Here is an 18,086-nt window from a genome sequence, read left to right on the forward strand (position 1 = left end):
AAGCATATCGTGTACATATGTTCGCTCGTCTGTGTGTCCATCTTTTTTTTTTTTTTCATCTATTACTAATGAGACTATTTATTTTTTTTCCAAGGTATAGAACTACAAGCCAAATGGTGTGCTAGGATGCGTGATGCTTCCAAGCAGAAATAGAACTCAATTGATAGTAGTAGTGGTGTGCGAATAGAGATTTTAACGCGAGAGCGTTAAGGAACCCGTGTCGCAGAAAATCCGTTGTTTCGCCGTGCAGTTTGCCGTGAGCGAAAATTTCCGTATATAATTAGGTATATGTATTTGCCACGCCTTGCTATACGACATGCGGTATATGCGGGTTATATTCCACACCATTCTATCACTAAAGTTGCTCATACCGTGTCTTACATTCGTTGCAAAGTGATTCCTCGGAATTTTTAGAATGAGTCCACAAACAAATGTCATGAAACAGAACACCAACAGCGCATGCCTTTTATGTTAGACATAGGCGGGAAGTTTTCATTTTTCCGGGGGAGTGGGGAGAGGCTGGGGCCCGATCAGCTTTCCGAAACCTACCCCCATGTATATATATATATATTGTGTGTGTGCGCGTGTGTGCGTGCGTGTGTGCACGCCCTCTGCTATTAATTTTCTATTTCTGGCTTTATGGCGAAAGCAATTACATCAACACTTCAGGCAAATTGTTGCAGTTGTCGTCGCCGTGATGTTCCGCGTCAAATCCAAAAGCCATATACATGAGCGACCCATACACTGTGGGTGCGGGAAAAAGCACGTAACAGTGAGCCGAATAGGATGGCGGCTTGATGGGCATTATCTTCCCACGCGCTCAATATTCGGGTTAGTTGTAGGTCACGTGATCAAACGCGAATGGGAAGCTGAGCAAGCGTCTTCTCCTCTAGCCCTGACGTAGCTGTGAATGACTGTGCGCGGCTGACGCTTATGGGGCCCGTGTGCCATATGTAATTGTTGGTAATCATTGGTGGGTGCAATGATAAAAGGCGACCAGGGATGGCTGCTAACTTCATGCGCGCTGTCTTCCTTACCGTGCTGTCTTTCTGCGCCCCTAGTGTTGCAGAGTTAAGAGACAGAGGTCATCGCAGATCACTCACAGAGGCCGTCAGTAGTGGACATAAAAATAGGCAGATAATGATGATGAATCTAATTTTCAGAGTTGCGGTGAATCACGGGGCTCTACGAACCGTTCGCCTCCGCTGCCGGCGTTCTTCACAATGCTTGCGTTGTGAAAGCGAGTGCTCGAGGTCATCCAGTGAGGGATTTACAGGTTTACATGGTCCGTGCTTACTATGTCCACTATGCTTACTGTTTTAATTTTAGGTGAATGTTTACTACAATTTATATGGCCACTATAACTAACGTATAGACTCGTGTAAGAGCCACACTTTTCTGTCGCGATTTTGACGAGCTTTTCATGGGACAGGGCCATCTGACCTCATTTTTCCAACTACGTGTATGATATCCGCCGTAAACCTCCGCGATCGCCTCCTCTCGACATCCAGTAGCGACGCGCGAAAGTACGCTGCGCGCGACAATTCGCTGTTGAGCCCGATCAGAATCAGCGCACGGAACGCGATTGCTTCTCGGTTGGATATCTTTTTTTTTTTTAATATTGGCTATCAGGTTATGGGTGCGGCCCTTACACGGGTGCGATCCTTACACGGATTTACACGGTAAAAATCTTCCTTCGTGTAATTGTCTTCTACTTCGCTATCACTAATACTGCTTCGCCTTCCCGGCCAAACTTCACTTTTTTATTTTTTTAGTACTTCGAGTCCGAGTATAAGCGCTGCTGCGCATGACTTCTAGACTTCTATTTATTCTGATTTTGAATGAATCCGGCTTGGCATCATATCGGTTAATGAGTGAATTTTATATACAAGGTATTTCAGCGAACAGTTTCCAAAATTTGTAAAGGTGGCCTGTGGCAAATAGCACGATTCTAGTTCATGAGCTCGTCTACTCGAAGAGGCGGGCATTACTTGCACAAAAAATTAAAATGCACAATCGACTAATTAACAAAATTAACCAATTAAGTTTTTAGCTAATTACCTTATGGCCCATGTTGCAACTTATAAATTCTAGCCGTGGAGTGCCGATCCACTTGGAACTAATTCTCAGGCTGACACCAGTGTCAAGATATTAATTCTCTAACTTTGCGGAAAAATACATTGGCGTGCCAGTCACTTTCTCAACAAAACGTCGTTTTATGCATCAAAGCACAAAAGTATGAAAAGAACAAATTATGGTATTTTACGTGCCAAAACGACGATCTGATTATGAGGCACGCCGTAGTGGAGGACTCTGGAATAATTTAGACCACCTGGGGTTCTTTAACGTGCCCCTAAATTTAAGTATACGGGTGTTCTAGCATTCCGCCCCATCGAAATGCAGCCGCCGCGGCCGTGATTTGATCCCGCGACCTCATGCTTAAGCAGTCCAACACCATAGCCACTAAGAAACCACGACAGGTAAGCGTAAAAGTAACTGGAACGCCAATGCATTTCTCCGCAATCTCCGGGAATTAATATCTCGAAATTGGTGCCATCCTCAGAATTAGTTCCTAGTGCATCCGCCTTGCTAATTCTACGGCTAGAATTTGTAAATTGCAACACGGGCCATAAGTTAATATGTTAAAAACATAATTGGTGATTTTTTTAATTAGTCGATTATGCATTTCAATTTTTTGTCATGAGCTGGTCTACTCAAAGAGTAGACCAGCTCATGGACTATAATTGTGCTATCTGCCACAGGAAACCTTCACAAAATTTTTTGAAAGTGTTTGCTGAAACACCCAGTATTTATGGCCTCTGCATGCAAGAGGCGATGTTTCCATCCCTAATGCGTAAATGTAAATAATTAGATTTTTTTTCTTTTTTGTCGCCAATCGTTAGCATTGCCTACTGGAAAGAGAATCAATATTGAGACACATATCACTCACGTGCTTTTCACACGCCGTTGATAGAAGACTCTGCCGAAGGGATCACTTAAGTCTGCAGGTTTTTTTTTTTTTTTTTTTTTTTTGTTCAGCGTCAAAAAAGCACGCAAAGTAATTTGAAGTGAGGTGAACATACATCAACATATTCATTCTCTAGGTATAGGCTATCTATTTAGTTGGCTACCTCCTTCTCGTTAAAATATATTATAAACTTTGTCTTTTTGTCTATATTTAAATATATTGTGTCTGTGCGTGGTGTTCTCAGCGGAAATTTTAAAAAATGTTAAAGTGAGGAAACGCGGATGAGGTAGCCACCCCTGGTACTTCTAATGCGCTTGTCCTCCTATTGTCAGGATTTGACGAAATAAAGCGAAAGTATAAATTAAAAGCCGTGCACGTCCGCGCCAACAATGGTGCCGTAAGCTTTTAGCCATGCACAACAAAAGTGAAAATGTGGAGGCAACGCAAGAGAATCCTCAAATTATGTGGGTAACAGAACTTCGGTAATTGACATTTTAGGGACGGGGGGGGGGGGGGGGGGCGGCTCAGCCCCCCCCCCCCCCCCGGGACAATTCCGGAGGGGGCTCGAGCCCCGGAGCCCCCCCATAGTCGGTGCCTATGATGTTAGACATTTTCAGACTGATATATTGAAAGTGCGCAACATTAACAGAAACCTGAAAATGATTTTTTTTTTTTTTTTTTTTTTTTTTTTTTTTTTTTTTTTTTTTTTTGTGGCGCGGCTTTGCACTACATCCGTGATCGGTCCACGCAAGAGGCCGCGTTTCTACCAGGAAACTCGCCTTCGCTTCGTGCATAGCGTTCGCTGCCAGCGTTTGCCGGTAAACATGACGGTTACATAAACTGCAGTTGCCGGGAAGCGTGAGCAGCAGTCAGGGATCTTTCAATGCTATCGCGTTCCACTTAAAGGCGAAGCTTATTAAGCGCCCTCTAAGTTTTTGAGACTGACTCGAATACGAATAGAATAGAGGCTGACTGCTGATGCTGAGTTCTTGTTCTCTTGCCAGGCTATTGAACATTATCTTTGTCTTCAGCATATTAATCTTCAACCCCACTCTTACACTTTCTCGGTTAAGGTCCTCAATCATTTGTTGTAATTCGTCCCCATTGTTGCTGAATAGGACAATGTCATCTACAAACCGACGGTTGCCGAGATATTCGCCGTTGATCCTCACCCTTAAGCCTTCCCAGTCTGAGAGCTTGAATACTTCTATGCATGCAGTGAATAGCATTGGAGAGATTGTGTCTCCGTGCCTGACCCCTTTCTTGATAGGTAACTTTCTACTTTTATTTTGGCGAACCAAGATAGCTGTTGAATTTTTGTAAATATTTGCCAAGATATTCACGTATGCCTCCTGTACTCCTTGATTACGCAATGCCTCTATGACTGCTGGTATCTCTACTGAATCAAATGCTTTTTCATAATCTATGAACGCCATATAGAGAGGTTGATTGCGCATGCAGTGAATAGCATTGGAGAGATTGTGTCTCCGTGCCTGACCCCTTTCTTGATAGGTAACTTTCTACTTTTCTTTTGGAGAACCAAGATAGCTGTTGAATTTTTGTAGATATTTGCCAAGATATTCACGTATACCTCCTGTACTCCTTAATTACGCAATGCCTCTATGACTGCTGGTATCTCTACTGAATCAAATGCTTTTTCATAATCTATGAAAGCCATATAGCGAGGTTGATTGTACTCCGCGGATTTCTCTATTACCTGATTGATATGACATAGATATGATCCATCGTAGAATATCCCCTCCTGAAGCCAGCCTGTTCTCTTGGTTGGCTGAAGTCAAGTGTTGCCTTGATTCCATTGGAAATTATCTTGCTGAATATTTTATACAATACTGAAAGCAAGGTAATGGGTCTATAATTCTTCAATTCTTTAACGTCTCCCTTCTTATGGATTAGTATAATGTTGGCGTTCTTCCAGCTCTCTGGTATAATTGAAGTCGTGAGGCATTGCGTATAAAGGGCCGCAAGCTTTTCAAGCATGATATCTCCTCAGTATACTCATATATACCCCTATTGGACTCCATGTATACGTATGGAGCGCGTATTGTCATGCGTTACAGACAGACGTACGGACAGACATATTTCCGAAAGAAGTAGCCCTAGAATGCTTACGCCTTAAAAAGCTCGCCGTCATTCCGCATGTGCACCGATTATCGCACGGACTAAAGCCTGTAACCTTGCAGTATGGTGTGCAAACTGTATTCTCGGCCCCGGAAAAACTTTCAAAAGCCTGCACCTAGGTATGAAAAGGGGCCAAACTGCCTCTTTCGAACGTCAAGGTGCATTCCAAGAGAAGCACATATGTTCCTACGTTCCTTGCAATGCATGTACAGTTTAACCACTGCCCTTGTCATACCAATAATTTTACGTAGGGAAAAGTGGAAAGTGCGTCAACACACGTCTCTGAGAACATCAACTGTCCCTGCAAAAAAAATTTACCAACGCTTACGATACTCCCTAATGCGAAATCTGAGCGCAGTTTTCATTTCTCGATATATTGACTGGCGCGGGCAATCTGTCTCGTGCGGCACATTACAAACGGAACCAAGTGTGGCGCGATTGCCTCGCTCATCGGGAGATCGCGAGAGGCAGCGCGTGGGTCACACATGAGCGCGATTCACAGCAGCCGCCGCAGACAGACCTCCACTCATGCAGCGCTTTGTTTCCAAATGGTATCGGTGGACGCGCTCGCCGCATGCCATCAGTGAACCGACGACGGGGCGCTACTCTGGCGCCATCTCGTAGCGTTCGTCGCCACAGAACCCCATCTTGCGCGGCACTACGCTTTTTTCACGCTCTCCTCCTCCGCTTTCACACTCTCCTCCTCCGCTTTCCACCTCTTGGTTCCGCGCACCCTCCTCCTCTGCTTACATCCTTGCGCTCTCTTTACTATCGCTGATAATGGGAAAGAAGTGTACAGAAGAATAAAAATGGTTTGCAGTGCATACGGCAGGCATTGCCAAATCCTGACTGGGAGTTTACCACTTTCGTTGAAAAGAAAAGTGTACAATCATTGCATTCTACCGGTGCCAACATATGGGGCAGAAACTTCGAGGTTAACAAGGAAGCTCGAGAACAAGTTAAGGACAGCGCAAAGAGCAATGGAACGAAAAGCGTTAGGCCTAACGAGACAGGAATAGAGCGGTGTGGATCAGATAGCAAACTGGGATAGCCGATATTCTAGTTGACATTAAGAGGGAAAAATGGAACTGGGCACGCCATGTAATGCGTAGGATGGATAACCGGTGGACCATTAGAGTTACAGCATGGATACCAAGAGAAGAGAAGCGCAGTCGAGGACGGCAGAAGACTAGGTGGGCTGATGAAGTTAGGCAATTTGCAGGCGCAAGTTGGAATCAGCTAGCGCAACACAGGAGTAATTGGAGACCGCAAGGAGAGGCCTTCGTCCTGCAGTGGACATAAATATAGGATGATGATGATTCGCAAAGCATTTCGTAAGGGTTATTTGTCATTGGCTGGTTGCCTTCGCTAATATGTCCAGCATCAGGATTGGCTGATCTTCCGAACAATTCTAGCATAACAGCTTTTTGTGAATACGGGCCCTGCATTTATTCTCACCGTTTACAAACGGTGGAACTTCGTCGAGAAATCGGGTTTACCCCATTTTCTTAAACTTGTTCGGGCTGAAAAATTTTGGAATTGTCGGATTTGACCGCAATTTTGTCCGTTTCGATACGTCTTGATAGGTGTAGTTTACACAGATTGTTTTTTTTTATTATTATTTCTGGATTAAGGCGATTCACGTTCTTTAATATTGCAATTTTTAAAATTTTAAGAAAGCCTGATTGCCCAAACAAGAAGTTCTACTACCATATTGTTGTTAGGGTTCAACCTTTTCTTTTAGATATTGGCGCTCTATATGGCCCCTGCGCTATTTTAAACTTCCATACACCATCATTTTATTTTAGATGCAACAAGCCTCATTGAATGCGGTGCAGTTGATGCCGTGGCAAAACGATTTCTCCGTTCCCGTGTCTCCTGAAGTAAAGCTTGCCATGGTTGCTGCGAAATGCATACATTCTTTGTCGAAACCACTCGATGGAAAACAAGATGGATGCAGTTCTAGAGGCTCCTCCAGTCAGCCCGTCGATGTGTCCTCACACTATCAAACTCGGAGGCTTTGGAGCCACGTAAACCTCTACACGTACTCGGTGCTCTGTCAGAGCACAAGGTCCGATCACGCGCGCACTGGCTTCGAAACTTCTTACAAATGCTGCACTCTATTAGACGCAACCTTCAATTTTTTAGTAGACCCGCGGTTGCCCTTACAGACTTAAATTTAAGGCGAGGGCAACACTTGTGCGCTTCAACCTTGAACTGATCCCTGGCATTGTTCGTGAAAGAGCGACAGATTTGCTTTCCCGGACGCAGCTATATGCACAATATTCCGCGCCGCGCATAATTGCCCGAAACTGGCGCCCTCTATGTGCAGTTTCGTATTCCACTTTGCACGCGCACCGCTGCTGTCTTTTTACGTCCGCTCTTTCAATTCACCGGGGCGCGCACTTGTCGACTTTGAGAAGAGCCAGAAATAAGGCCAAGGGCGCGTCTAACCACCACTTTCACTCTTTTTTTTTTTTCTGCACACGCAGCACGCGCCGATCTACGAGTGTATACCGCTGCACGAGCTTCCGTCCATGCGTGTACAGAGAAGGCGGGGTGGCAATGGCGCTATTTGTGATACGCTCCCCAACCTCTTACAAACGCCTCCCTGCAACCTTCCATTGTTTGCGCCGAATGCTGAGTCGCCAAGGGAGCCATGCGTACAAATGGTTACTGCGGAGAGACCACTGGCTCACCTGTACAAAAGCTTGACACTGCGGTAGCGTTTGGCGGTGCACCCCGGTTTTTATTGCGATCTCGAGGCTCGTTCGCGCAGTTGGCGCCGTGCTGTCATGGTATCGACGCGCACGCGCGGCCCGCGCGCCGAGGGTCAGAAGCCGCGCAGTGCGTTTGGCTGCAAAAGCAAAACTAACGAGCTGATGCAGAAGGGAACGGTGACCACGGGACGTATACTCGGACGATCGCTTTTGGCGATATCAAGTTCAGTGTGCGCTTATTGGCTGGTTCAGCACTGCGTCACGCGAAGGCGATAGTATCGTCCATAGTGATCGTCCGAGCTAATACGTACCCAATTAGCGCACCCACGTCAATGGAACATTCGTGAAGGGATCGAGTCGGGCCCTTCACAATAACGAGTTGGCCAAGCTGGACAACGTCGAGTCCGGGCTGAAGCATCGCTTTGAGAAACTGCAGCTAACGCTGTCACCAACCTGAACACGTACCCGATCAACTTTTTTTTTTCACACCAAAGTCCAATCCGACATTGAAAAGAGCGACCCCTACGTGGCATGCAACAATGCTGTCTTGTTCCAACCCGTATTGTGCTGGGCATACGAGTACAACCATGGCATTAGAAAACTTGATTGTCTCACGGTCAGCGCCTCGCTGACCGTGAGCCTTCTGAGGAGAGGGGGCCAAGTGATTATAAAACATTCCGACAGAACCCATTTCACGATGAATGTCGGCGTGAATGAAACTAGCATTGAAGCTATGTTGTAGCTACGCACCGTGTTGCCGCCGCAGAGCCGCGTTAACGAGTCGTGCACGCAGCCGGATTCATCTCTCGCTCTACACGTTGCGTCATGAGGAAGCTTTAGGTCGGGGCCTCCCACCTAAATACATGGGAAAGGAGAAATCATTTTTCTCGACAACCACTGCACCAAATTTGATGAGGTTTGTTGCAGCTAAAAGAAAAAGGTAAAATCTAGTGACTGTTGGTTGCGAACTTTTGATTTAGGTGAAATCGCAAGTTTTCAGAAAATGAAACTATCACGTTTACAACCGTAAAGGCACGTACACACTAGCGGCAAAACGCGCGCGCCGCGAGAGCAGCCGCGAAACAGGTTTTTCTTGCCGCGGAAGGGATCGCTCGATCTTTTGCGGTTTGCCGCGTGCCACGGATGAAGGAGACCACTGAGAGCGGCCCGCTTCCGTGACGTGCGTGCGGGAAACTGGCATCATGCGGGCCCGCCCGACTGCTCGTTTCGTACTCGCGTCCGGTGTCAGCCGGAAACTCCTTTCGCACTATCGTTTGCACGCGTCAGCTCCCGGACGCGCAATTCATTTTCCAGGACAGCTGTGCCCTCGGACTGTGGCGCCACCGCACGGGAGAACGTGAACCACGGCGGCGCCTCGGATCTGTTTGTGCCGCGGTGGAAGCCGCGGTGCCGAGCACCGACGTGAAGCGGCGGTCGTTGGGGTGTTGCGGAGCGGGGCGTAACAACACCCCAAATAAAAAATACTGCTCTGGTCATTTAGACTGCTCCCTCCCTGATAGCGAGATTATATTTGGATCATCAAAACAGTGATGCGTTTATTTAGGAATAGCATCGATCCCTTAACAGCAGCCACAGTTGTGCCTACAAGTCTGGCAGGTGACAGTGGTCTGCCTTTTCCCGTCCTTCGGCTATTCCTAAATAAACGCATCACTGTTTTGATGATCCAAATATAATCTCACTATCAGGGAGGGAGCTGTCTACCTGACTGAAGCAGTATTTTTTACAGCGAAGCTGTTAAGGGTTCACCTTTCGATCGTCGCGTCCGGCAATAGAAAAAAAGTGGTCGCAGTTTCACCTGAAAGGCGAAGCATCAATTGCGATAGCAAACTTGTAGAGAGCTATACGGAGTAATGATATTAGCTTTATCAGCTGTATAAACTTGGACATGCAGCAGCATCGGCAACACGCAGAACTGTTGTCGACGCCATCGGCGTTTTGCCCGCGTTCGCTCAAAATGCGTGCGGCGTTGGTGACTGTTGCCGCAGCCTGTGATATAAATAGGCACTTGGTGCCGCAGCTAAACGTCGCCTCCCTTCCCTCCCCCTCCCCCACGGCTTCTCGCGCGTCGGAAGAAGGTGCGTTTGCTCTACATATATGGTGATTGTAAAGGAGAAAAGAGACGCCTACTTCTGCAGCCCTTAAGCGAGCACGGCGCGGAACGCGCGTTTGTTCTCCGCCGTGCGTTCACTCCCCGTGAAAGACGTGCCCCTCGCGCCCTTTCGCTCGCACATACAGCGTTCGGCGCGCGGCGACGATTTCTTCTCCAAATGACGTCATACGGAACCTCACGGCGACGGCGACGGCGACGCCGACGGCAGAAATCTGCTTTTGAGTGTCCATATAATTGCTATCGCAATAAAAAAAACTCCCATTGGCCGTATGCTGTATGTGCGAGTGAAAGCGCGCGAGGGCGAGGGACGCGCGCTTTCACGGGGAGCGAATGCATGGCGGAGAGCAAACGCAAACTTATGTGCGAGTGAAAGCGCGCGAGAGCGAGAGACGCGCGCTTTTACGGGGAGCGAACGCACGGCGGAGAGAGAGAGAGAGAGACTATAGTTGGAAAGGGTGAAAGATTGGGTTAAAGTGCAGCGCGATAACTGTCTCTCGATAGTGGACACCTCAACCGCGCTGCACAGGGGGATGGGGACTGAAAGATAAGAGAAGGGAAAGAGGTAGCAGGACACGGCGGAGAGCAAACGCGACTTCCCAGTGCAAGGGGAGTGGTGGGCGAGGAGGGCATCGAGGCATCCTAGACTGTGCGTGTGCGTGCCAGCTCTCGTCATTTTCTTCTTCAATAACATCATTACTACTACAGCGGCGCATGGGCGCAGCCCTGCCGGCCTCTGCCGCCGGCTCTCTCTGGGCTCTCGCCGGCCTCTCCCCTAACAGTGGGCCTCTTCGATTATCAGTCCCTGACAGTCCCGGACTGCTTGGGACTGCTGTGCCGCATTCGATTTTGCTCGGACAGCTTCCGAAGCTCCGCCCACTAGTCCGAATGTTGTCAGAAGCGCGTTCGTTTTTTCACGGACCGGAAGTTCCGGACTGCCCGCGGACTGTTGGAGCTGTCAGCAGATGTTTGCTCGGACAAGCGCAAGTAGCTAGCAGACGACGGCAGCGCGCGTGGTGTTTGACGCCATGTTGTGAAAGATTCCGTGTGCTTCTGCGTACTTTGCGCGCTCCAGACAGCAACTACTGTGCATTGAGTTATCGGTTCTGTTACATCGGTGCTTTGTGTGCCATCATGCAAGTTTTTTACGAGCCGTCTAAGTGCTGTAGCTTTAGTCTTCGCGTTTTTTTTTTTTTTTTAAGAAAGAAGCACAGCGATCAGGCGCACATGCATGCTTGCTTTTCTTACTGTGTTTCACGAAATCTGTCATGCTCATTGCAGGTAAATTTTGCTTTTCAGGTAAGTGAAACTAGCGTACGTGCAAGGAATCATATATTACATGTGGCTATTTCATGCCGGTAGCTGGGGTGATATTCGCGGATTACTGTTGACATATATGTTGATCCCTTCTGATACCAAGTTCGAGCGTTTGATTTTTGACGTGCAGGATTAGTAGACGGTGTACACGCGCTCTCTCACGCGTCGGGCCTTTAATTAGCAGACGGTCTCGCGAGCTTTGAGGATGTAGGCGGGTGCTTTCTGTATGAACAGTGACGTGGCACGACCATGATTTCGGAGTCTCTCCACCGCAATTTTGGGGCCAATAAATATATTTCACCACCACCACGATTTTTCTTACGTCCGTGTGGGAATTCCACTTAAATTTCTCAGGCAATGAGCTGGCTAGCGCGATCGACGTAATAAACTGCGCTTTGCGAAAACGTTCTACGCGCTCAGGCTACGATTACACTGTGCTAGCTTCATGGTTGCGTCGGCGACGCGTACGCCTCTGAGACTGCACCATTGCGGAGGCCACGCTAATAAAAACGCTGGGTAGGGGGCTATCTACGAGCAGCAAAGAGCAGACGACAGCAGCCAGGAGAGTGACTTCCGGTCGCGATGCTTCGACCGAAATCTCGGACAGTCCGCGACAGCTGGATCACGTGACTGTGACGCGCTCTTTTGTCAGGGCTAGTCAGACCGGAAGCCGCGGATGGTTTGCGGACAGTCCGGGATTGCATAATCGAAGAGGCCCAGTGTCGATAACGGCGTTTAGCCGTTCGTCACGTAGCCAGCGCTTTTACAGCGGTTGTGTGCGGTCACAGCGGTTGTGTGCGGCTCTCTCCGGGCCTTTTGTTGTGCTTCTTGAGCCAATTTGTATGAAATTGTCTCAACTAAAAGAGAAAGAACCAAAAGAAAAAGAAGTATTCAAGACATTAGACTGGGAAGGGTTAGGAGTGAGGATCCATGGCGAGTATCTCAGCAACCTTCGGTTTGTAGATGACATTGTCCGGTTCAGCAGTACTGAGGACGAATTACAACAAATGATTGAGGAAACAAGACAAATGCCACAGCTCGCGCTCGAGGCCCTTCTTTGCTCCTCACCAGGCCACATAGCAAATTTTGGTTGTACGCTGGAAGTTGTTACGTGCCCTCAAGGGAGCGTCCTACCGCAAGAATTTTTAAAGTTGGTTCATTAATAGCCGAGGTAGAAATATTTCAGTGGCGCGAATCCATGATTTCAGGAGGCGAGCGCCATGGCTACAGTGTACACTGTACAGTGTACACTATATACACTGTACCATGGCCAAGAGGGACTCCCTCCCCTTGCCCCATCTAGCCTCCGCAAGCGAAAATCCTTCCCTGCGTTTTCACTGGCGCATACGTCACGGGCCCCGCTTTCACTTTTTTTTTACTTTTTTTTTTATTTTGCTGCGCGGCGCACTTCCGGTGATTGCCTCGAACGCGAGCTGTTGCGTTTGTCTTGTTTGGCGCAGCGCACGACTTTGCTCGCTGTGCACGAGAGCACCTGACTAGCGTACAGCGGGATAAGTGCTGCACGAACACTGAGGCAGACGCAAGCGGATCACAGAGCATAATCGCGCGTTGGAACACGATAGGAAATGACGTAGTTTCGTTGTCAGCGCGCGCGACTGCGCGACGTGGGAACAAGCAGACGAAACGGAAGTACATCTCTCTGCGGTGCGAAGTAAAACAAAAACACTCAGGCATTCGGTTTATGTGTTTTGTTATTTCTCTAAACCTTAATTCGTCTCTTGAAGACGCATGTATGTAGGCGCACTTGCACGTCAACCCTCCGGCTTGGAGCGCGGCGTCCGCGAGGAGAAGGGCAGACGGCGTTCGGTTTGAAGTTTCAGCTCTTTCCGCGGCGCGTAGCGATATAGTAGTCAGCAGACACGATCGTTTTAGCGTGCATTGTATGTACTGCGCTTGTCAGCTCAGAATGGCCAGACCTGGTGAGGGGCCCTTTAAGAGACAGGAAGAGATCGGTGTGGATCGGAGAGTAAACGGGCATAGCGGGTATTCTAGTTGACATTAAGAGAAATAAATGGAGCTGGGCAGGCCTTGTGATGCGTAGGGTAGATAACCGATGGACCACTAGAGTTACAGAATGGGTGCCAAGAGAAGGGAAGCGCAGTCGAGGACGGCAGAAAACTAGGTGGGGTGATGAAATTAGGAAATTTGCAGGTGGAAATTGGAATCAGGTAGCGCAAGACAGGGGTGATTGGAGATCGCAGGGAGAGGTCCTGCAGTGGACATAGGCTGATGATGAAAGACCCACGTATACCCATGTGGACGTGAAAGAGGTTCGTTGAAGAGCGGCACAAAGGTACACAATGCCCCACTAACCAAAGTTGGTCCGACGGTTGGTTTCAAACCCTGTTCCCTAAGCACAGCCAGCCCCATGTTCTAACCATTTGGCTAGTGACCCAGGTTGACGGGAAAACGGTTGGTTGGGTAATTAGATAGATAGATAGATAGATAGATAGATAGATAGATAGATAGATAGATAGATAGATAGATAGATAGATAGATAGATAGATAGATAGATAGATAGATAGATAGATAGATAGATAGATAGATAGATAGATAGATAGATAGATAGATAGCGAGTGAGACGGAGGAGCACGACAGAGAATGATAGCCAATGCGTCTATAGATAGTAATACAAGCCAGTGGTAGTCTTCCTATTACAATATACCGTGTAATTTTTAATACGAACATATTTAATAAGAAAATAGGATTTAACTGTTAATTGCGAGATGCTTTCGTCACTACTCGTTCTTTTTTTTTTCTTTTTCTTTCAGCACATTGTACATTACATGGTCGAATAGCCGTCGCAGTCCATTCACTAAGTAAGATATGTATGAACTTTTTAAATTAATGGTTGTAACGCCAGTGTTGCATTGTAGTAATAGAGGTGGTCGCCGTAGGAAGTAAAATCAATTGACACGATTTCAAGAACGCCATTCATTCTTACGATATATGCATCGACGAAAATTCGCATGTTCCCGCTTCGATACCGGGCGCTCGAAGAGCGTCGGACGACCTGAGGTTTCCCGCCTCGCTTCGTTTCTTTACGGGGCTGAGCGCCTGTGCGCGCTTTTTGTGGAGCAGGACGCCTCAACATGCCATCGCAGCTCACGACAGTGGGCCAGATGGCGCTTTTATAATCACGTAGATTGCTTCTGCCTCCTGCGGCGTCATCCTCCAATGCTACCATTGTAATGCTGCCGTTAAAACCATGCAGTAAGTAAAAAAGTTAACGAATATTTGTTAATTAGCGAACGCAAGGCGACGGCTACTCGATCATCTAGTGTCTGCCACGCTGAAAGAACGAATAGCGAAACACACGCACACTCACAGTGAAATAACCAGCACAGTAGCCATAAGTTTGTTTGCAGGGCTTGCATGCCACAGCTACACGATGACTGTACGGTTAAGCAAAGCCTAAGATGAAGCAATAAAGAATGCAATGTACATTTATAGCAATGCACAGACCTGATGTAGTTGAAAACATTAAATGTATGTATTAACAAATTTTGAAACTCTTACATTTTTGTACCTCTTTAGTTAACGCATGATTTTAGAAAATTCTTGGCTTCAGTAAAAATGCGATATCATAGGGTAGGTAGCTTTACTTTATTAAAGTCAAATGGAACAGAACGCGCGTATTATTATTATTATTATTTTCATAGTAATGTTCCACTAATACTGTGCTGTGCTAGTGTTCGTCTAAAATTGTAATTTCTAACACAAATCGAGTGACTTCGCAAATTTAAATCGAAGAGTTCTATTTGAAAATTTGATATTGTTTTTCTTCGAAGAATATATTACGGCCAAATGTGCGGCTTTATACTACTGTACCGCGGCTGTTGCCACTTCCCGAGTCAAAGGAATGGGCCACTGGTGACACTTTCTTCGCCGCCTGGAACACCCGAGGCGGTTCCCGTCGAGGCCTTTCTTCAGCGCCTGCTCTCATCGGCGTGCAACGACATGCGCAGCACTAACCCAGATCTTCTCCGTGCACCCCCGAAATGAGACTGCCGTGACCTTCGGCCGGAAGCGGGTCCCACGAGACGACGCCGGAATCGGTGGCGCACCTGCCCCTCCCTCGACACGGGGCGAGCGCGTCTCGACATGCCCCGGCAGTGCAACCGAATGTGCACCGACCTCGCACAGGTGGCACCGAAGGAGGAAGACACGCGGTCGCCGCAGCCAAACTTCCGTTTTCTGCAAATGACCCGTCGATGAGCCGTGGCGGCGGCGCACGGCTGCTTGCTCGCCCAGACGTCTCGACTCTCGCTGCTCCAGCGCGCGCCGTTTCCGTGTGCTCTCTCGGTAGCCTCGGCGAAGGCTGGGGTTCCCACGAACTGGTTAGCTGGCGCTCGTTCAAAGGGTTACGCACTTTGCAATGTGTGAAAACCACCGCTCGCTTTTCGCACCTAAAGGGATGGCACTAAGCAACTTGCGATGGTTGGAAAACATGATACACTGTTGGTCTCGAAACGTCGGCAAATGTGGTTATCGACATAATCATGACGTAATGACGCATAAGATTTGCTGACGTCGCGTTGCAATAATGTTATAGGCATGGCTCATACAAAAAATAACCAGCTTTTCATTTTGTCGAAGCCGCAGCCATCGCAGGAACGAAACGAGCCAGTGTATATTGTGGCGTATTCACACCACCTGAAATGATCTCGGGCGCTTGCCAGTGTTGTTCAGAGTTTTTTTACCGTCATTTAATGCAAAAAAAAAGGAAGTTACAAGTCGAAAATTTGGGCAGGCACGAGCATTGTACGTATGCTAATCAGTTACGAGAGCCGGCTTCCAGACAGTGGAGGGCTCGCACATTGTGCGCTGACAATCCTGGCATTCTTTTGGGCCTCCATTCGGGTTGGCTGACGGAACCTATTTCTCTTTACTGCACGGAGTTTATGAGATCGATTCATCTAAATTGATGGAGTGCGCGTATGAAATTGCAATTTAAATTTCAGCACGAACTGAATGCTCGCGTTTCAAATCAATGCACTGCGCATTCTATTTCTTCAAATATTATATTGTGGCAAATATTCGAATTACTACGATTATCGGAATGTTACGAATGTCCGTATCCCGTCAAAAAATATCGCTGTTCGGACAGCGCAAATCTCGTATAATGACGCGTGCTTCAAAAGTTATTTCTTGGCTGCTTGCTGCATCATATTGAGTAAAACTGGATGTTATATAAAAGGTACTCGAGCATGCACGAAGAACATCGCTGTCGGTAGTTGATAGGCAAACACAGTTGTACGGGAATCCACATATATGTCCTGTAACTGCTTAATTCTATTCTGCTGTCTTGAATTTCACCCAAGAGCACGTTTTACCGGGACGTATATATATATATATATATATATATATATATATATATATATATATATATATAACGTGCACCTAAATCTAAGTACACGGGTGTTTTCGCATTTCACCCCCATCGAAATGCGGCCGCCGTGGCCGGGATTCGATCCCGCGACCTCGTGCTCAGCAGCCCAACACCATAGCCACTGAGCAACTACGGCGGGTTTACCGGGACGTACTGGTACTATATCTTACTGGCTGCAGGACTCCTTAGCCAATAGGAAGACCGAATCCCCCTCGAGATGTGTTCATCCGCGTCGTTTCGTCTCCTCACCACCACAGTAATTCGCGGTATACGACGTGCATGCGCAAAGTTCCTAACGTGTCACGTATCGCTCTAACGTGTCGTGTACCCAGAAAAAATAAACCTCTCTAATCTAATAATCAGGCAGTTACACCCGCAACTATATTCCGCTGCGCAAGGATATTACCTGTGCATGCGTCGTACATTCGGCAGTGCTGAAAACGACTTGTGAGATGGAGTATATATGTCATAGAAACGTGGAGTATATGAAGGAAACTTTAGAAGCTAAGGACTGGCGTACCGAGCGATGAAGCGAAAAATGTAGCTGCAACGTTAAGAGATCGAAAGACATCGACGTATAAATGAGGTAACCAGTGGTCTTTTAGAGTTACAGGATGGGTGCGTAGTGAAGGAAAAAGCAATCAAGGATTGGCAGAGAACACGATGATGATATGAAATTTGTGGGCACAGGGTGAAGTCATATGCAGCTGTCGCAAGACAAGGGTAGTTGAACAGATCGCTGGTAGAGGCCTTCGTCCTGCAGTGGACATACAGAAAATTGTAGCAGAAACCATCGAAAGTTATTGCCAAAGTCTGCAATAGCTTTCTTGTGTTATAACCTGTTGTATCATCCTATGCCATCCGTGAATCACGAAACCTTGTAGGCACATCAGTACACAGAAAGTGGCAAGCTCGCTGCCAACCACAATGCCGAATCATACCACGAGACAGTATGTCATTTGGATAAATGTATCGATTAGGGCGAGTTGGCCTAAGCGTGAGTTACAGCGCGAAGCACCGAAAGAAAATGACGAAGGGTTAGCGAGAGGACTCGTGTTCGTGCTTCTCTCGCAAACCCTTCGGTATTTCTTTCCGCACTTTGGGGTGCTTCGCGCTACAAATAACGCCATGAGCAGTATATCCTGTTGTAATCACTGCATCCCACTTGAAACTCCGCAGCAACCTCCACTGTCCCTATAGTATCCTGGTTGCAACTTCGTTGTAGTGGCTATCCATGAAGCAGCCGCGCTCGACGATGTTGCAGATGGGGCGCTAACGTTTTAATATATTACAGCGAAGTTTTATATGGCTACCCCCGCAAGTTTTCTGCGTCCGTGCGTGTCAGCGCCTCCTAGAGAAGGCACTGTGCGTGTGCACCGTCGCGTCGACAAGGAAAACTTT

Source organism: Dermacentor silvarum, chromosome 7 (genome assembly GCF_013339745.2).
Source record: "Dermacentor silvarum isolate Dsil-2018 chromosome 7, BIME_Dsil_1.4, whole genome shotgun sequence".
NCBI classification, from domain to species: Eukaryota; Metazoa; Arthropoda; class Arachnida; order Ixodida; family Ixodidae; genus Dermacentor; species Dermacentor silvarum.